At 40.8% G+C, this 19,873-nt stretch overlaps 1 pseudogene across 1 annotated transcript; it reads right to left on the bottom strand.

Moving 5' to 3' along the window:
• Window positions 1-7,466: 7,466 nt before the first annotated feature.
• LOC145500162 (ATP-binding cassette sub-family C member 4-like) lies at window positions 7,467-17,888 on the bottom strand (annotated as a pseudogene). The gene is made up of 8 exons (XR_014051024.1): window positions 16,631-17,888; window positions 15,909-16,269; window positions 13,185-14,813; window positions 12,722-12,737; window positions 11,873-12,427; window positions 10,298-10,434; window positions 8,910-9,271; window positions 7,467-8,311 (listed from the first exon to the last, which is right to left on the bottom strand). The product of XR_014051024.1 is annotated as an ATP-binding cassette sub-family C member 4-like (transcript).
• Window positions 17,889-19,873: the final 1,985 nt, after the last annotated feature.

The following is a 19,873-nucleotide window of genomic DNA, read 5'->3' as shown; positions in this document are numbered from 1 at the left end:
GAAAATGCAACTAGCTACAAAGGTAACTTGATACTTTTGTTTTTCACAAGGAGTAAATTCAATTAGAGGTCACGAATCGTCGCTTCTAGTTCTTAGGACATGTTTTAGAGGAGACGAGACTATTTAGATTTGAAACAGTTTCAACGTTTACAATAGTAAGTGCAGGTGACGATTGTTTTGTTCTTGTTGCATGCAAAAATAACGAGATATTTTTATTTTTTAGTTACAAAGGGTAATTTGACACTCTTGTTTTTCACAAGGGAGTAAATCCAATTAGAGCTGACGAATCGTCACCACTTGTTCCCACGAGATGCTTGCTATCTTTAGTTACAAATGGTAACTTAACACTTCTGTTTTTTATATGGGAGTAAATTCAATTAGAGCTGACAAGTTATCGGCTATTGTTCCCAGGATATTAAACAAAAAAATCTTTCATTTCTGGACGGTTTTTACGTTTCTCCAGAAGCAGTTCATTTTTATTTGATGAGCATTTTATGACATTCTTTTCAGTCCGATATTTCTAAAGGTAAAAAGTATCAAAACTGCTCAAATGTTCTTTGAAGACTGCGTGGCACCAAGTTAAAGTGCAATGTAATTAAATGGGACTTTCAATGTGTCAGGGAGGTTTTTTTCTCTTTCTTTCAATTTTCGGTGAAGTAGTGTTGTTGTGTTGTGTTGTGTAAAAAGGGTAAACTTAGGACTCGTATAAAATGCGTAAAGGTCTCTTAACTTGGGTATTTTTGAGCAAAAATTCCTCTTGGGGGTTGGAAGGGCTATGTGATCGGTGAGTGAGGGAATTATGCATGTGCACGTGTCACACCAATCACAGTGTGGGTTTTATCAAAGAACGAATCAAAAAAAAAAAATAAGATGGTATCTACATTAATTTGGAGATGTGTCAGATTACTGTAGTTTGTTCAGTCAAACATTTTATGGCTTACTATTTAGTCATCTTACCATTACCGATGTAACATCGTATGTACATCATCAATTCCCAGTTTCTTTCTTGCTGTACACCGCAACCAAAATAACTTGTCGAATTAACCAAATTATTACTGTAAACAGCTCCATGAATGCTCCTATCTCCGAGACTTCACAAAAAAAAAAACACTCTTGCACGCCTTGCGTGCCTATGTTTTTATTTGTTACAAAAACGTTTCAATAAGTCGCTCTCTGATCCGTTTACAAACGACAACTTTACCAAGATATTGAATTATTAGAATAGCCGAGGGTTATAGTTTTATATTAGATTAGTTCTTTCGTTTGATTCTTAACTAAAATGATTTAATGAAGGTGACTGCGTCGAAAACAATGTCTCGAAGTGCTGGTAGCACTGATAACAGGGAACTATTATTAGTTAGTATCACCCAACTAGTGGACTAATGCAAATCCTGCATTTTGATTGGTTACGCTACTAGAGGACTATTAGTAATAGTCCTCGAGTAACGAAATTGGCGCCATCGAGCGTGACGCTTTCTTTCGTTTTATTCCCAAATAAATATTTCTTCAACTTGCATTTGCTAACTTTATTATTGCCTTTTCTGTCCGACTAGTTGGGTGATACTAAAACAATTAGACCCTTCGCCCTCAAGGGTCACGGGTCAATAGCCCATTCGGCTTCGCCTCATGGGCTATTGACCCGTAGCCCGCAAGGGCTACGGGTCTAATTGTTAATTACCGCAAAGTGCGATGTAAACATGTGAACTAAAATATTATGAATGAAAACTTCCTATGTCCTTTTAGGAGCAAGAAGAGTCCCTTCCTTATTTCACCTTGTAGCGTCCTTTTTAATCATCTATTAACCCTCGTAAGCCCAACCTCGTTGTCAGGCAGGGTCTCTCATCTTCCCGCCCCCTGGATCAAGAGGGGAGGGGAAAGATGAGATAGCCTGGGAATGAGGTTGAATTACCTCATCGTCTTCGGTTCGTGCACTTCGCTTAATTAATTGCAAGGTAATTGCGAACGTCATTTGTCATTCCGTATTTACTTTCAGTTCTCTCTGCAACCACTACAGCGATTTAATATGAATTCTCTCAACGTAAGAAATGGGTTTGTAGATGAACACATGATCGTATATATTATATATTTTATATCACAGCTTGAAAAATCATAGTATCAAATGAGAAACCAGAAACTGCAAGGGACCGCACACGATAAACGCTGCCAACGTAGGATCTACAAGAGATCTGATCAGCCAAAAAAATGTATGAAGACAAGCAATAGACTGCAAGGCTTTACATTTCTTCGCTACACAGTGCTGACGAGCCCCAAGAAGTGCGAAACAGCTGTCCACTGTTGCGATCCTACTTTATCGGTTCTTGTCATGTTAGTGTCTCCAAACGTTTTTCACGTAGTATCAGCCTTGCAGTCTATTGCTTATCAAATAAGCCATTTTGCTAATGCAAATATTTCCTAGGTCCATTCCCTTGTGGGGGCACGAAGTGATCACTCGACCAAAAATGGCCTCATTAATTCATTAAGTTGTTGAAATTTTGCCCCCATTGACAAGGGGCTTGTTAACTGCTCCGGTTGACAAAAGTTTTATTCCTTGAACACACACGCACTAATAATGAATAATGTTTAGCTAACCTCACGAGTTTTTAAACTTATGTAAATCTTGGAAAGTTCCAGAATCATCTCTGGAGACTACGCAGACTAATTATCAAACACTCTACATTACGACTGTACCTGAAACCTGACGGAATGAATGGACTTACATAAACTGATTATGTAACAGGACTGGAGCTAGCATTAGCAAAATGGTATATTCCGTATAGTTAATGATTCATGCTCATAGCGCGAGCAAAGTTAATCCTCGGACGTACAAGCTAACTCATACCTCCACCGTGGTACAAGGTGGGGGATTGATAAAACTCCTCACTTAGGTTTTAGTTCTGTTGAAAGCACAGCGAAATAAAGTTACATTGGTTAGACAGCCCTGAGCTTGCTCAACAGATCATATCATTTTTGTTGGTTATGACGTCATACGAAGTCAAATGACGTCATTTGACCCGCAATCTTTAATCCGCCATCTTGGATTTCACTATGTTTTAAAAAGTAAAAAAATAATGGAAATTAACGCAAAATCTAGTTAGAATGCTCATGAAATGTATATGAAACCAGGAAAAAAAACAGGATTATGTCAAAAAAGTTGAAAGTCGAGGTTGCCATGGCAACGTCAAAAATGAGAGACACACAATTGACATATCAAAATCTCCGCAAAGGATGAATGAACAGCTACTGAAAGTTTCACCCCGTTAGAGTAAATCGTCTTTTTTTTAAAAAAAGAATTGGTTCTTATTTTCTTGGAGGAGTGAGTGGTCGTCTTTGGTCGTCTTTTCAGATGCGAGGGGTGATGAATGAAGTAGGGAGAGGGTTGACACGATGCCCGTGCAGACCTTCGACAAATTTAATATCAGATGTTTGAAAACGAATTTAATTGTAATTTGTCAGTTTGAGATCAGCGATGAGTGGGTTGAAGTATATCGGGACTAGTCTGGCGTCCGCATTGGGAAAATCTTTCTCTTTTTCTCTCGCGAATCTGTGCAAAATAAAATATTTTTGTGTTTTTTTATGACTGGATAATTTTACAATTGACAAGAAACCATTTTGATTCTGGAGCCTTCAAAATATAAAAAAAAGGAAGTTGCCCAAGCTAATTTGCGAGGGGACCATCTTAGCGTTATTTAAACCAACTAGAATTTAGTTTTTCTTAGTTAACTTGTTTGCTATAAAATAATTCTTGATAAAAGCTGGCAGCCTACATCAGATGCCAGATTTATCGAATAAAAATACATGCGGCCTTGGACACGAGCCAGGGCCCTCTCGATTTCCTGAACATTCAGTCATAAGGTCCACCTTCTATATCTGTCGTTATATTTCAAGTTCACTTCTTAAGCAGAACACAACGATGCGAAGCTTTCTGGCGTGCCAGTTACTATTCACATCATTCTCATCTGAGACTGAAGGAGCAGACTATACAAGGAACCCTTTCTGACTAATCATTGAGCCCATATTTTGTATGGAGGTATATCTATGACAAAATTCAATACTCAGTAATTGATATCAAATCATCCAAATTGTACATGCATCAATCCAAAGCTGAATGGCAACTAGCCGATTCTACAAATAATCATTACGCAAAGAGGCATCACACAAAAAGGCATCACACTAAAATGCATCACGCGAAAAGGCATCACACTTAAGGGTATCACCTGAAAAGGCATCACGCTTAAAGGCATCACGCTTAAAGGCATCAAGCGAAAAGGCATCACGCTGAAGGGCATCACGCGAAAAGGCATCTCAAGGCTTCTCAAGTTTTTTGCCCCCTCGCGAGGTATTAATTCAGTACAGGAGGCGTGCCTTGAAAGGGTTAATACAGCAAGTGAGCAATGGAATCAAAAACGATTGCATTTCTTTCCGATCGGTGAGATCGGCGAGTATTTTTCAGGATGGCGGACAAGTGCTGAGCGTTCTTCGTATGACATTGGCGATAGTACAAGAAGCTCCTGAACATGAATTCACTACTGCAGCTAAACCTCTCCTTTATTATGGTGCGACTGAGAGGGAGATTACGTGTAAAGACACAAGCAGAAGCGCAGAAGTGTTATGCCTTTTTGCGTGATGCCTGTTTGCGTAATGCCTTTTCGCGTGATACCTTTTAGTAAGAGTAATACCTTTCGCGTGATACCTTTCTGCGTGATGCCTTTTCACTACGTGCGTTGCGATATGCTGTTAGCACTTCATGTTTGTACCCTTGAGTCAACTTTGGGCAGGAGCACATCACTAGGAGCCTGCAACTCCTATACTAAGCCTGTGTCATGGTATTTTTACAGAGCGGTCTATTTTTAGGCTTCTTTTCCCACGAAGAAGGTCAGTTCCGGTCTATACGAGCGCGAATCAGTAAGGAGAAAAATGGCGGCCTCAGGTGGACATGTCGACCTAATCTTCTGGTGAAATTATAAAGTCCATGCTTGTGATTGGTCACTGAGGTTCCCGGGGGGAGGGGCTGAATTCGCGGTAAATTCAAACTAAAAATAGAGTGGTCTGTGAAAACGCCGGTACAGGAATAATTGGGATAGTTGTACACTCCTAGTGATGGGCTCCTGCTTTAAAGGGACACAGTCAGCTGGTGCATACGCGCATTAGATACGATTTCATAGCTAATTTGCATATCACAGAGACGCGATCGATACTGTTTTTAACCAAATATGATAAAAATAGTATCATAGGATTGAGCAAAAGCACACTTAAAAACAGGTTTTTCAGTGAACGATTGAAAGTCAAGAAAAACACTGCAAAGATTGAAACGGATTTCTAGATGTACTTTGATTTCAGGTTGAGGTGAACTTTTTTCAAAGTGCGAAAACTAGCGTCCAAGTCAGCGTTGTGCTCCTTTAATGGTAAAATTCAATAGAAAACCAGGTTTGCTTGAAGGACATATAATCAGGAGATAAAGAGGAGAGATTCGCGCAGTCATCTTGTAGATTAAGTTAATAACTTGTATTATGCTAATTAATTATGCTAATCAATGGTCACGTGGTCATGATCTAGTGGAGGTTACATCCAAGCTTAGTGAAAGTGCGGATTAGGCAACAAAGTGGTACGAGTCCAACTTGCTGGCCGGAAACCTAAAGAACTATCAGACGTTGAACATCGGCTGCAGCAAGACAACTGACTCAGGCACTAGTGCAGTGATCTATACTAACAATCAGAAAATTGAGACACCAGATACTCTTAAACTTTTACGGGGTAACTATTGACTCCGAACTGAATTTTTCGGAACAGGTTAGCTCAGCCTACATAAAGGCAAGTCAGAGAATCGGCGTACTAATGCGACTAAGGAATTTAATCCCCACTAAGGCCAAACTTCAGTTATACAAGTCAGCTGTACTACCTTGCCTTACTTATTGTCACCTAGTGTGGCACTTCTGCAGAGCTAGCGATGCACGTAAACTTGAACGACTACAGGAAAGGGGCTTGAGGGCCGTTTACAAGGACAAGCATGCTAGCTATACTCAGCTACTGGAGACAGCCAAGTTGCCAACTCTAGCGAACAGGCGTTTACAAGACATCTGTATTCTCATGTATAAAGTTAAACATAGGCTATGTCCTAAAAGCATCTGTAACATTTTTAACGAGCATATTTCCGCATACAACCTGAGACAATCAGATTTTTCTACTCCTAGATACAACACTGTTACTTAGGGGAAGCACTCTCTACGTTATGTAGGACCCAAATTATGGGGCAAACTGTCTATGGCTGACAGATCAGCGAAGACACTGCAGGTTTTACAAACTATATTCGCAAAAGGAATATAACTCGCTTAATCGACACCGGCTGTAAGGGCTGCATCCTATGCTGCACATAATGCCCTTCAAATCATTTATTTTTTATTGTATTAATATTAGTACTACTATAGTTTTTTTTAGCAGTGTCCCCTAATTAGTATGGTGTATTATTTCCAGGCTATAAGGTTTTTGACACTCAAATAAAGTTCTCACTCACTCACTCACTCACTCACTCACTCACTCACTCACTCACCCACTCATCAATTATGCAAATTAGTGTCCGGTCAAATTGATAAGATGTCCGACCAAAATGAAGATTTGAAAGGACACTTGTCCTGTTAAAGAAGAAAAATTATTTCCAGCACTGTAATGAAGAACTGTTGTGAAAATAAACATTCTAGAAGTCTTTTGAATTGAATTTTGACAAATGATGAACAGCAGACTGTAACTTTACATAATTATGTTATATGAGAAATGCGTGGTGTCCGGGGATCTGGATTTTGTTCGTAATAGCGAGCGTCCGTAACAGCGGGGTATCCGCAAGACGAGAGTTGACTGTGTTAATGGTCTACTTGTATCGATTATTACGACATGTCGTTCTAAAATTGTTGTTTCCTCACTCAATTTGTTTCCCGAGTCAGGTTAACCCTCACAGCTGAATAGGGGAAACATTCCCAGTGTATTTCAGACTCAGCGAATTAAGCAATAGACCACAAGTTTTTATGGTTTATAGGCTGATAAACGACGCGGGATGTTGGAAGAACACGAAAAGAATTCGTAAATCACGAGCCTGCGGCTCGTGATTTACGAATTCTTCTCGTGTTCTTCAACACCCCGCGTGGTTTATCAGCCTATAAACCATAAAAACTTGTGGTCTATTGCTTTAATATAATAATTCTGAAGACACGCAAAATTTCCATGAGTTTACTGGCACAATAAACCATAGCTGATTGACCAATCAGAGCGCGCGTATTCATTAGATTATTATATAAAACAACTGATAAACCATCTCCGTTTAAGGTGTTATGCCATATTCTGTTGTCGATGTTTCGCACAACTCTGATTTGGCTTCTCGCAATTACTGCAAACACACCATCTTTTTTTAGCAACACTTCACACTTGTAAATTTATTTTTAGCCATCAAGTGTAAAGATTCTTGACTCAGCCATGCATCCCAAATGTGTAGCATAGCGCGCTCCTATTCACAGATTTTATGGGACTCAGTTCAGTGGAATATGACCATTTGAGTGTATACTACCCCAGGATACCATGTAGCAACGAAAAGTACAACTACTAAAAATATTTATCTACATTTTCTTAAATCCGTTGTTATTTTGTCCAGTTTTCACTCCCTATACATCCTTTGCCCTTTTACTTTAGTTGGTATAACAAAGTCTGCATTTACATTATTAATCTGAGTAGGAACAGTTTGATAAGTACGCATTGGGTCACTATGCTGTAATTTTCACTTCTTTCTTTTTTGTGTCTGACTTCTGATCATCTCAGCAAATAGTCCACCCTTCCTTATCAGCACTTCAGGTTTGTCAAACTCCACCACTTGTCCACCATCAAGAACCAGCACCTTGTCGTAATCTAGGATGGTGTTCAGTCGATGAGCAATGGTCAGTACTGTGGAATCCTTAAACTTGTCGCGAATGACTTCCTGGATCAGACGATCAGTCTTGAAATCCACATTAGCGGTGGCTTCATCCATGATGATGATCTTGCTCTTCTGGACCAGTGCACGAGCCAAGCACACCAACTGCCTCTCACCAACGCTTAAGTTTGTTCCACATTCTTTCAGCTTGAACTCGAGCTGTCCTGGCAATTCGTTCACAAGAGGTTTCAATTGTACCTCTTCCAGAGCTTCCCAAAGTTCTTGATCTGTGTGTTGTGAAAATGGGTCAATGTTACTTTTTAACGTGCCTCTAAATAGCACCGGATCCTGGGTTATCACGGCCATTGACTTGCGAGCCTTTTGTAGATGGATAGAAACAATATTGACACCATCAACTGACACCTGAAAAGTAAACATAGGAACCGACATAAATTTTTGCGTAATTTGTCATTCCGCTTATTTCAGAATATACACAGTGGTAAACAATCTGAAACTGGGACAATTACAGAAAAACTGACAACTCAAGACTCCACTGGCATATTTTAATATGATTTATATATTTCCTACGTAAAATCACAAGATCCATAGTACAATTAAATATAATGTTAAGGCAACAGCAACATTAATCTTTAAGGCATGGCTCACACCAGCGACATACATGTAATGACATAACAACAAAACGACGTAATCACTTATGTCGGTAATGTGAACATCAACATCATGACAAATGAAAAGATCAGTTTTTTCTGCATTCTGTTATGTTGCTATTATGTCATCATGTCAGGATGTTCACACACACAACGTACGTCCTTCTTATGTCGTGATGTCGCGAGGGTGAAGTGGGCTTAACTGTACTGGAGAGCAAACGTTTTAACGAATCAAAACTTTGAAAAACTTTCTAGGTCTCCTGTTCGAGTCGGTCCAAAAATGTTTCTTTGTTTTCGTAGTGGTTTCTCCTTGTATTGAAAAGCCGCTACAAGCAATGGATTCAGTATTTTACCTTTCCGAGATAGTCAGGCATACGGAACAAAGCGGATACCAGAGATGACTTTCCAGCGCCGGTGCGACCCACAACTCCTACCTTCTCCTTACTAGAAACACAAAAGTTGATGTCCTTCAAGATGCGAGGTCCTCCGTCAAAGTAAACCAAAGAAAGATCCCGTATCGCCAAGCTCCCCTCATGTGGCCAAGATTTTGGAGGAACAGCCTTTGTGCTGTAGCCGGGTTCGGATTCGATTTTTGCGTATGTCAGGACACGTTCGACCGACGTCATCGAGTTTTCCACCTCTGCAGCCAGTCGTATACCATATTGTGTGGCATCCAGTGTTTGCAATGCATAAGTGAGGGCAAGTCCAGCCAAGGCTGGGAAAGACAACAAGAAAATCCGAAATTCGAGAAAACGCACGTATTTAGAGCTGTTCGCCTGAGGGCGACCACACATTTAAACAAGATCTGGGATTGGTCGCTTTCCAGATCTCTTAGCCTCCCCCTCCCCCCCCGGAGGGGGTCCTCCCATATAAAAAGGTCGGGTGTGCTCTCAAAGAGATCCTGTTGTGGGGGCGTGGCTTGAATTTTTTTTCACTCCTAAGAGTTACCAATTCTAAAATAACAACGAGACACTTTTAATTGATGAGTTGTGACTCCCCGCTGTAAATGATACAAAATTAGAAATGAGATAATTGTCAGGTATCTCCTATCATATTGTTTGCGGCTCAATGCCCTAAAAGGTACGGGTAAAGCTCCCGCTGTGGACCTACTGAGGCTGAACACCCTGAAAGGTACCAAATTAAAACCGACGAGGACCCCCCGTCCTTTTTATCTGGGAGTGCTCCTCCCCGGGGGAACACTCGACATATCGCTTAAACGTTTATCCCAGAATTGCATTTATAAAAGTTTTGATCATACGAGTCAGACTCTCTGAGAGGTTGTTAAAAAGAACTTGAAAACAAAGGAAACAACCATCTGGTATTTCCCATAAGCAAATGCAGTCCCTTACGGGAGCAGTCGCTCACAAGGGTCCACGAGGGTTTTTACTTGTAGAGTTTAAACGACAAATGAAACGGTGTTTCACTATGGAGGTCGTAACTAGAGTTGGTCGCTTCCGAGAGTGGTCGCAGGGAAACTGTTCACAGGCTCTCTATTTTTCAACACATGCGAAATAAAAAGCGCGCGAGGCGAACTCGAGCGCGAAAGCACGAGGAGGTTGGGGCAGGTAGGCGAGGGAAGTGAGCTAAACAAATAATAGAGAGCTGGCGTTCAGTTCTCTCGCGATTCTACCCACCGTTCAACGATCGAATAAAAATGCCAGAAAATAGAGGGCAAGGGAGCACTGGTGAGAAATAACATCCGGGATAGCATGCCCAACCGACTTAGCTTGCATCAACTCACCAGGACTATTGGTGATCAACATAGTGGCCACGGCAACAATCGTGACGAACAGACTGGAGAGAAGATCCAAGCGAATACTCAACCAACGAGTGCAGGAAACGACCATAAAAAAGGCTTTTGTATTCTCGTCTTGATACCTGAAGAGACACAATGGCCGACGCCTTCTGTGAGACGCGCCTGCAGGGAATCATCGCAGTTGTATTCATCAAAATAAACACCCGGATACTACAAGATGTTGAACACAACTTCCATGAATCCCTCCAGGCGCATCTCATAAAGGTAATTATCTATTGGAAGACATCTTTTACCTTGTGAAGTCAGTTTGTTTACGCACGTAAATAATACAGTTTTATGTTTCAAGGACGGGCCCGGTTAAATTTAAGCAAGAGAGGATAAAGAGTATGCATCGAGTATATTGAGTATACATTGAGTGTGCATTGAGTATATTTTTGGAGTATATATTGGTCTTATTGTCAAGTTAATCCTTCTCAAGTTATTTTTAGAGCATTCCTGATTTCGGTAATCTCAGGAGGGTCTAGGAATAGACAATCCTGTGATGCGGATTTTTCTCATGTGGACAGTCCAAGCAGCTTTACACATATTTTAATCTTCCATGAGAATATCAATGCCACAAGAGTGGTAAGTTTATCCGCAGAAGGACTGGGTACTACGTCTAAAAGTGACTTGAAAGGGATTACTTTGGAAATAACTTACTTTATACAAGTTACTTTATACATTGCAAGTTGACTAAACAAGATATGTGAAACTGACTTTCATTGTGAATGAGTTACATATTTAGGCCTAACGTTTCCACAGGAAAATCAAGATCATATACTTCCTTTTCCCACCCCCAATTTATTTATGAGTTTATGCGTACCCGGTTTGAAGATGGGAAACTAGTCGCATACTGAATTCGGTTTGATAGGATATGAATTTAAGTACTGTAAACGGTCTGAAAATTGCGACTGAACCTCGTCGTTATTTTCGCGTCCAGAATGAATTTGAGAGAGCGTTTCCTCTAAGACGAATTTTTCTTCTTTTTTTTTTCTCCCATCGATTTGAACGGAAAAGTAGACGGGTAAATTTGAGACAGGAATCTCGTCCTCTACTGGTTTCAGACGAGGTTTCCGTCTGAAGACGAGTTTCCCGTCCAAGAAGGTTTTCCGGACGCGTCTCTAATAAGAATTCGGTAATTGTATGTCGTTAAGTATTTGTGTGTGTAGTGCCACAAATCCTAACTCTCCAAGGTTAAGACTGTATCTTAATTTGATATCTAATGGTTCTCCTTCTTACTAGTAAGACCAGCTCACTCCAAAGATATTAATAATTACTTTTAAGGCCATACATGGCCAAGCACCTGACTACATTTGAACGTTTTAAGTTCAAATTGAAGGCATTTTTATTTACATTTGCTATACTGATTAGCATTCGATATTTCTCCTTTTCTTTTCACTAGAATTGTAAATAATTTTTTTTTATTAATCATCTTATTTACATAGTTTCTAAGGCGCATTTGATCAGATTTGCGCCATAGAAATATTGATTATTATCGTAATTGATTAGATCAAGACTAACCTTTGAAGCCTGTCCAGAAATGCGCTGTTCATGTTCGACGTATGTACTATTTCTAATCCATTTAACGTCTCCGTGATGTGTGAGTACACAGGGCTGCATTTCAAGGCCTCGATCCTCTGCAGCTCTCTGGCGGATTTCAGGTAATAGCGTGCATAGTAAGCCAAAATCCCAGTAAGTGGAAGAAGAACTAAGAATATCCAGTAGTTTGTTACAGCCTGAACCAACATGGCGCTGAGCGAGGAAAGGCAAATTATGACGGCCTGTAAAAATAGCTGTGGCAACACATCGTCCATACAACCCACATCTTTGGAAAACCGATTGAGGATACGGCCAGCTGGGTTTGTGTCAAAAAATAGCACAGGAGCATGGAGCGTAGTCAGTGTCATTTTATTGTGGAGATTTTCAGCCGCTTTCAAAAGGAGGAAGTGAAATAAGAAACACGATGCTGCCATGACAATAATGGACACCGCCACCAGACAGGCGTGTATGACTTGAGTGGCTGGTGCTTTTTGTTGGTCATATGACATCTCTGCGATTCTAGTCAACCACCAGTTAAATATAAATGTCATTAGTTGATTCCGAATTGCCGTGTTTCAGTTCTTAAGTGGGATTACATGTTACATTGAAGTATTTGAAAATCCCTAAGCGGCAGCATTGTCAACTCGATTTATTTTGCGATGCAATTCATCTTGCGTGCAAGAATTCTTTGTTTTGAAACAGTGATGAAATTACTTAAGTTTAGCCAGTTAACACCATACATTTCAAATGACATAACGTTTTCACAAATTCTGCTTGAAGCAAAAACATCAGAAAACACATTATTATTACTGATTCTTTTTTTTTTTTTTACATAATAACAAGCAACCTTTGACCAAAAATGGATGAGACTTCTACTTAGCTAGTTACACGAAAACGTGTAGCTACTTTTTACTTTTGCTGGCCGAGATTCCGGTATACGAAGGACGCCAAACATCCTAGAATGACTTTATCAAAAGTGGGGCGTGTTATTACGTCTTATTAGGATTGGTTATTTTGTTTTCGTCAGTGAGCCTGCGAGGGTCGAGTGGGAGGGTGCGGTGGGGAAAATAGGGTGCCAAAAAAGTGCTCCTATGTATTTTGCAACAGTATCCATGCTATCTTAAATGGACCAAAGTAATTAGTATGTACCGCTATCTTTTAACAAAACTTCAAGTTGCATGGCCATTATTACTATTATTTCAATTTTTGACTGCGGGGGCACTATGTTTCCCCTCGATTCTCCTTTTCCAGACTAAATAGGGTCAGAGTAAAAATATATTTCTAGTCTTTTTACCTTGTGCTGATACCATTAAAACCGCACCAAGTACGATAATGGGAACTGGCAGTTCTTCTTTGAAATAATCCCAGTAGAGTCTCCAGGTGACAGTTCCAGCTCTCTTATTTTCCTCCTCTTCTTTCAAGCCATGAGCCTGTTGATGGGCGTATTTTGAGGGTACCGATCGCGACCACTTGTGGAGAGACGATTCATCGCTCAAGTTTGAAACGCCGTCACTTTCTTTCTCTTGGTGCGTAGATAACTTGAGATTGTCAACAACAGACATGTTAACTTTATGTGCAACGTGTTCATTCACTAACGAAACCGAAGAAAATGACGACCTCTTTATGACGTCGTCTTCCTTAAATTGGTTAAGACTCACACTGTTTGCGCGCTTTGGATCATCCTCATTCGGCTGAGATAATTCCAAATAATCTGAGAATATGCCGCTCTCTGTAAGTTCCCTGTATCCTCCCTGGCAAATGATTGAACCGTTTTTCATCACAGCAATGCGATCCACATCTTTCAAGCACTGCAACTGGTGGGTAACCAGCAAGCGAATGCGACCCGATAAATAGTCCAGTATGCAACTCTTGAAAAGTTTTCTTCCTACTTTAGTGTCAACTGCACTCAGTGGATCGTCAAGCAGGTAGATATCAGCGTCTGAATACACTGCACGAGCTAAACCCACACGTGCTTTCTGACCTCCACTGAGGGACGCTCCACGCTGTCCAATTTCCGTTAGGTCTCCATTGGTGAGGTCCGCCAAATCTTTCGTCAACCCACAGATGTCTAAAATACGCTGGAACTTCTTCTGGTCGAATGGCAAACCGAACAAAATGTTTTCCCTTATTGTCCCAGAAAATACCCAGGGTATTTGAGGAGCATAGGCCACTTTGCCATGATACGATATCTTTCCCTTGCGTAGAGGTAGTTCTCCAAGAATGACTGTTAGCAGAGAGGATTTTCCACTTCCAACTGCCCCTGTTATCGCTATCAAGTCACCTCTGGAGGCATTTAAAGTTATGCCTCTTAAGCTGTGGGCGGGGCCATCTTGATTCCAAGAGCAGGACATCTCATGAATGCTGATATAAGGCTTTTGGGGGCCTGAATCGCTAAGTTTCATTTTCAATGGAGCTTTGGGAAAAGAGCTAGAGGAAATGATTGCGGTCTTTGTAGGTACTGAGTTGGCAGTGAATGTTTGTAAATGATTTCCTGCGGAGTCGTCTTGTTCTCGGTATATTAGCCAGCTGGATAGCCACTGTTCTCTGAGTGTTCTTAGACTGGACTATAATAGTATTAACAGGATGAACCTGTTCTGCGAAAATTTGCTTAGAGCCATGCTGCTCGGATTGCTCGGTTACTTTCATCTTTGACATCCTTTTTTCAAGGAAAACCTGTATTCTGTCAAGTGCTACTTTAGCATCTGCGACCATTTGCATGGACATGCTCAAGTTGTAGCAAAATGTAGTTCTTATCGTCATTAAGCTCAGAAGAAGTGTAAATATACTAAAAGATGATAATTGCGTTCCTGTCATAACTAGTGTTGTTACAGAAATCAGAGCGGCGATTGGAAGTGTGGTGAAGAACAAAACGCACACCATGGAGACAATGGCGCCTTTTAAGCGAATGATTGTCATCTCCTTTCTGTAAAAAGACAAACGTTAACAGGAGCAGGGTTAACCCTCGGACGTACAATTCGGGGGGGGGGGGGAGGTGGTGGATGCCACCTCCCCATAAGGTTTTTTCAAAATTTTGAAAAGACGATTTACTTTAAGGGGCTGAAACTTTCAGTAGCTGTTCCTTCATTCTCTGCGCAATTGTTTTTACGTCTATTGTGTATCCCAGATGGCGGATCCAAGATGGCGGATAGAATGACGCCATTACCAACAAAAATGGTATCATCTTGTAGAGCAAGCTCAGGGTTATCTAATGAACGCAAATTTATTTCGCTCTACCCTAACAGAACGAAAACCAAGGGGGTGGGGGAGGGGGGCTCCATCTACACCCTCCTTGTACCACGGTGGGGGTATGAATTAGCTTGTACGTCCTAGGGTTAATGTTCCAAGCATAATAATGGTTAGCAAAAACTAGGTTTAAGACCCTCGTTCATAAAGATCTCTTAAAAAGTTCACAGTGTTCTCGCGCCTTCTCAACTAACACTCCCACCCATTTTTTTCTGCTCCCCAGCTGGCCCAAGCGACTGGAACAGCCAAGCCGACGGTAACTAAGATGATGCCATTAACACCTTAACACCCTTATTTATAACTTCCTCCACACGGTGATGTCATTTTCGGCAAGAGAACATTTGTAGTCCCCTAGGAGTGATAACACTCTTTGCACCCTACATATGCTATGTGCACGTTAACTATTTTTTCCCTGCTACTCGCCAGGAGGAGGAGCATGAGAATTACTCTCCAGCAGGATGGTTAATCTTGCTTTTGAACATTTCTTCTTTTCTTCTTCTTTCTTTAATCAACACTGTTGGAGTTACACTGGTCCTAGGATTGCGTCCTGCCCTTTGTGAAGGGTTTGGCTACTAAAAACACGCAGCGCGGTACAACTTTCTTTTGATGCCAACTAGCAGAATATACAACTGCAATGTCAAAGAGGTTTTGAATTTATGCCTCACAATGTTTATGAGGTAGACACAATTTTCGAAACCCAGCCTTTTGGGACAATGTTTGTGATATATGAGTCAATGTAATATTTTAATTTCATAGAATAACGATTCATTGTTACCTGCGAAGATCTCTGATAATGTCTCTGAATTTCCACTCCCAAGCGTACATCTTCACCGCTCGTATTCCAGAAATGATTTCTTTCATCACCACAAGCCGTTCATCTGTGAAAGCAGCCGCTTTGGCTCTAAACTTGGCAGCCTTTCTCGCCATAAACAGCTGAAAGACGACTAAAACGAAATAAAAGGCAGCACCAACGAGGGCCTCCCAGCCAATCAAGTACCACAGGATAACCAGGCTGATACTGAGTTCCAAAGGAGCAAATAACACCATACCCAGTTGGTTCAAGGACTTCTCGATCTTTTGTGCGTCGTTCGAGACCAAGTTTATAGTGTTTCCAGACAACGATTTAGAGCAAGAATCTAAAAACAGAAAAGACAATTAGCTACAATTAGTTCGTTTGTCTAGTTGGTTAATCTGCTACCCCAGCATGTTCTTTATATCTGTCGACGATCGAGGAATAGAGGAACACATATTTTCTCTAATCATTGTGTAAAACATAACTTTGATTCGTCCATCGTCCAAACTTCGACGCGAAAAAAAAAGTTGTAAATTACTTTGTGCATGTTGCTTCGGAAGTACAATCTCTTGGCTTGGGTATTTGGAATAGAAAATACATGAGTAAACGAAACGGACGGATACATGGTAACGTTGGGAACACGGAAAGATGCAACAAAATTAGAGAACAGAATCCAAGTTTTAAATCTGCTAGTTAATCATTACCTTTTTGTGAACAAGTCCTATCAATGCCACTTTCAGCTTCAATCCCCACAGCTCAGTGAGGTAGTCATAGTGTTGCGTCGACGCAGCTTGTATTAAGCTTGTCATCCCCAAAATTGCAACGTAGATAAATGCCAACTTCATGTCTGAATTCGAAGCATCATTTAGCGTCTTTAACAAAAGCCAAAGACAAACAGGCAAGGAGACAAAGCTCAGAGACCGAAGGGTGTGTAAAGCCAGCATAATCAGATATGATTTCCAGGGAATAAGTCCGGCCATTGCCTTCCACAAACGTGGTGTCTTACTTCTCGATTCTTTCAGCCACCATTTTTCTGCAGTTTTTACGAGCACCTCAGCTTTGTAATCTTCAAGAAGAGGAAACAAATTCTTCTCGGTCAGCGGTTGACCATTTCCTAGTTTTATGACGTCATTCATCCACCAGAAGAACATGATTGACAGCGAGCTTGCCCCGCCTCTTGGATTTTTTCTTTCTGAAGTGCTTTGCATTATTTTCCCCAATGCAAGTTGCTGTTGTTTTAGTCTAGTGAGACACCAACCAAACGAAAACAAAATTCAATGTAAGATACATGTTGATCGCCCATGCATTTGAGGGTCGGTCTTTGAACATGGCGCTGCCAGTAGGGTTTTACACATTTTGCCCACCAAATCTCACAGTTTATGCTCGAAAGGCATCACTGTTATGTTCCATTATGCCCACATAAAAAGCTAATATTTATTATTAACGCTTGTTATGTTGAAGCATGAGCTACACCTAAATGGATTCTTCCATTACTCTAGCTTGGTTATTGCGAAAATGAAAAACCTGGCTCTGATGCAGCAGACGAGTGTTGAATTAGCGCAACCTGTTGGCATGCCCTGTATGTACCGTACAGTCAAGCAACTGATGCCCAGATCTCCCTTGGGCTGCCCAAAGCCCTCAACTGTCCGCCAGTTTTTGTAGGTATTATTCCCGCGTGCTGCCTGATTCTTTTACTTCACTATTATGCTCAAAAGAATGTGTAAAACCCTAGCTGCCACACTTGTGAACTGACCGAGGCAGAGGGCGGGATGCTGAAAGTGCCCGTGCTGACTTTAACTGTTCATAACTTTTTCAATATTTGAATAAAAGTTGGAAAGCTTTGCAACCAACCAGAAATTTCTCTAGTAACAATTGGCATGTCCTGTTACTGTACTGCGAATTTAAAAGTTTTCATAGTAGCCGTGGGGATCTCATGACGTAATTAACACGTAGAAGGAAACATTTTTGGACGTACCACGATACACATCATACATACTTATGCCATTATATAAGTATCGTTATCATACCTCGAATATTCTTGAAGTTGAGGAGCGGCCTTGTCGCAGATTGAGATTAAAAAAAAAAGCATGCATAAATTCACTTTATTTAAACACGGCAGAAACATCAGCTATATTACAAGATTGAGTTTAAAAAAAAGAAAAAAGAAAAGAAAAAGAAAAAACAAACAAACAAACAAACAAACAAACTGATTTACTTGTTTTAAGGCTAATAAAAGATCTAATGGCTCTCACGCTAGACGGAAATCTACTCCACAAATTTGCCGCACGGTAACAGAAACTACGTTTCAAAAAAATCGGTACGGGGCTTGGGCAGAGCTAATTTGAAGCCTGGTCTGAGCACGTTAGTTGCCGATGGTCCTCTTCCAAGGTACTATAATTTTAGAGTGACTGAGAGAATTTTGGCGAGCTCATTAGCCTCGAGCTACATTCGACGAGAGTAAACGCCATAAAGTTGACGTCATATGTAACGCACATGATGCACCCGTTTAAACTTGACAAATTGTGCGGAGTTTTGCAACAAATCGAGGCCGGTGACTTCTGAAATGTCAACGGGGATCGCTTGGGTGAAATTTTCCACAAACATGTAGGCTAAAGTTGGCCGGCCTGAAACTGAAAAAGATGACCTCCGGGGTAATTTTACATTGATTTCCTTCCTTTATTGCAGGAGAATTTTGGGGATTTTTGTTAAAAGTAAATCCACTAAATAAGAGTCAAGAGATTATCAAGATAAGAGTGAATCCCCCATATAGATCTTCTACCTAACGTATTTTAGACATGGTACCCAGTTCTTCCGAGGATGTTACTCGCGCACTGCGTGGACAGCCCAAGCGACTTTCTCGAAACTACCTGAGACAGAATGGCGGGAACGTCATTAACTTGGAAAATATTATTTTCCAAGTTGTAGTGGTGAAGCGATTTCACTCCATCACTCCATCACTCCATCACTCCTTCACTCCTTCACTGGGTCACTTCCTGTTAGACATTTGAAATCCCGGTGGGGTGGGGAATCCCCATATGAAAATGTCATGGATGTTTGTCGCAAAAATCTGAATTCAACTCCTAAAGGAGACTAATATGGGAGTTGCCCGATCATCTTCAGACCCCTGAAAGACACCACTTAAAACGGAATAGGTTCGATCACTAGTCACTGTTCAAGAAAGGATCCCGCGCGCACTTGCAGACGCGACTCGCGTATTCGAGAGATCAGCGGAAATCAAGCCTGAAAACAGAAATTAAATGAGAGTGTTTCTTTTAATTATTATATCTTCGGGTGCACCCTAAAGGATACTTTGGCAGCTAAAATGGTGATGTTTCGTTAGTAAGACCAGAATCCTTGAGTTGTACCTGAGACGACGAGCAACCCCGACCTTTTCATATAGGAGTAACCCCCCCCCCCGGGTTTCGAACATCCGCCGTTTAAGGCCCTTTCACAGTCGCTTGCACCGTGTCAAGTTACTTATTCTTTGAATTTCTGACGCAAGTACCCAATATCTTATCGCAGAAATGCTCTACATTGAATAAATTTTCGCATGAACGTTTTAATACATAGAAGCTACCCGCTGTAATTATATAAACAACTGTAGCTATATAAATAACTCATTTCCCGAAGGTGTCCGCTCATACTCGATTGCCGTAAAAGAAGACATTGAAAGTGGCAAAATTGACGAACTGTATGAATTTTCGAATAATGCAAGCCGTGATTTAATGTTTTAGACAATCAACAGTCAAGGAAATTGAGAATTTGAACGACGTGTTCCGCTGTTTACTTATACGATATTGTAATTAAGCACACTTGAATACGGACATGGCGAAAGGAGGAACAAATAGTTGAGTAATAGACGAAACGACATTACCAATGCTGGGAGTTCTGCAGTCTTTAATATCGCCTTGGAAAGGGAAGGGAAAAAAAAAAAAAAAAAAAAGAGA

The sequence above is a fragment of the Orbicella franksi genome, chromosome 10 (assembly GCF_964199315.1).
Source record: "Orbicella franksi chromosome 10, jaOrbFran1.1, whole genome shotgun sequence".
Taxonomy (NCBI): Eukaryota; Metazoa; Cnidaria; class Anthozoa; order Scleractinia; family Merulinidae; genus Orbicella; species Orbicella franksi.
Note: the sequence above shows the minus strand (reverse complement) of the source record. Positions and strands in the feature narration are given on the sequence as shown.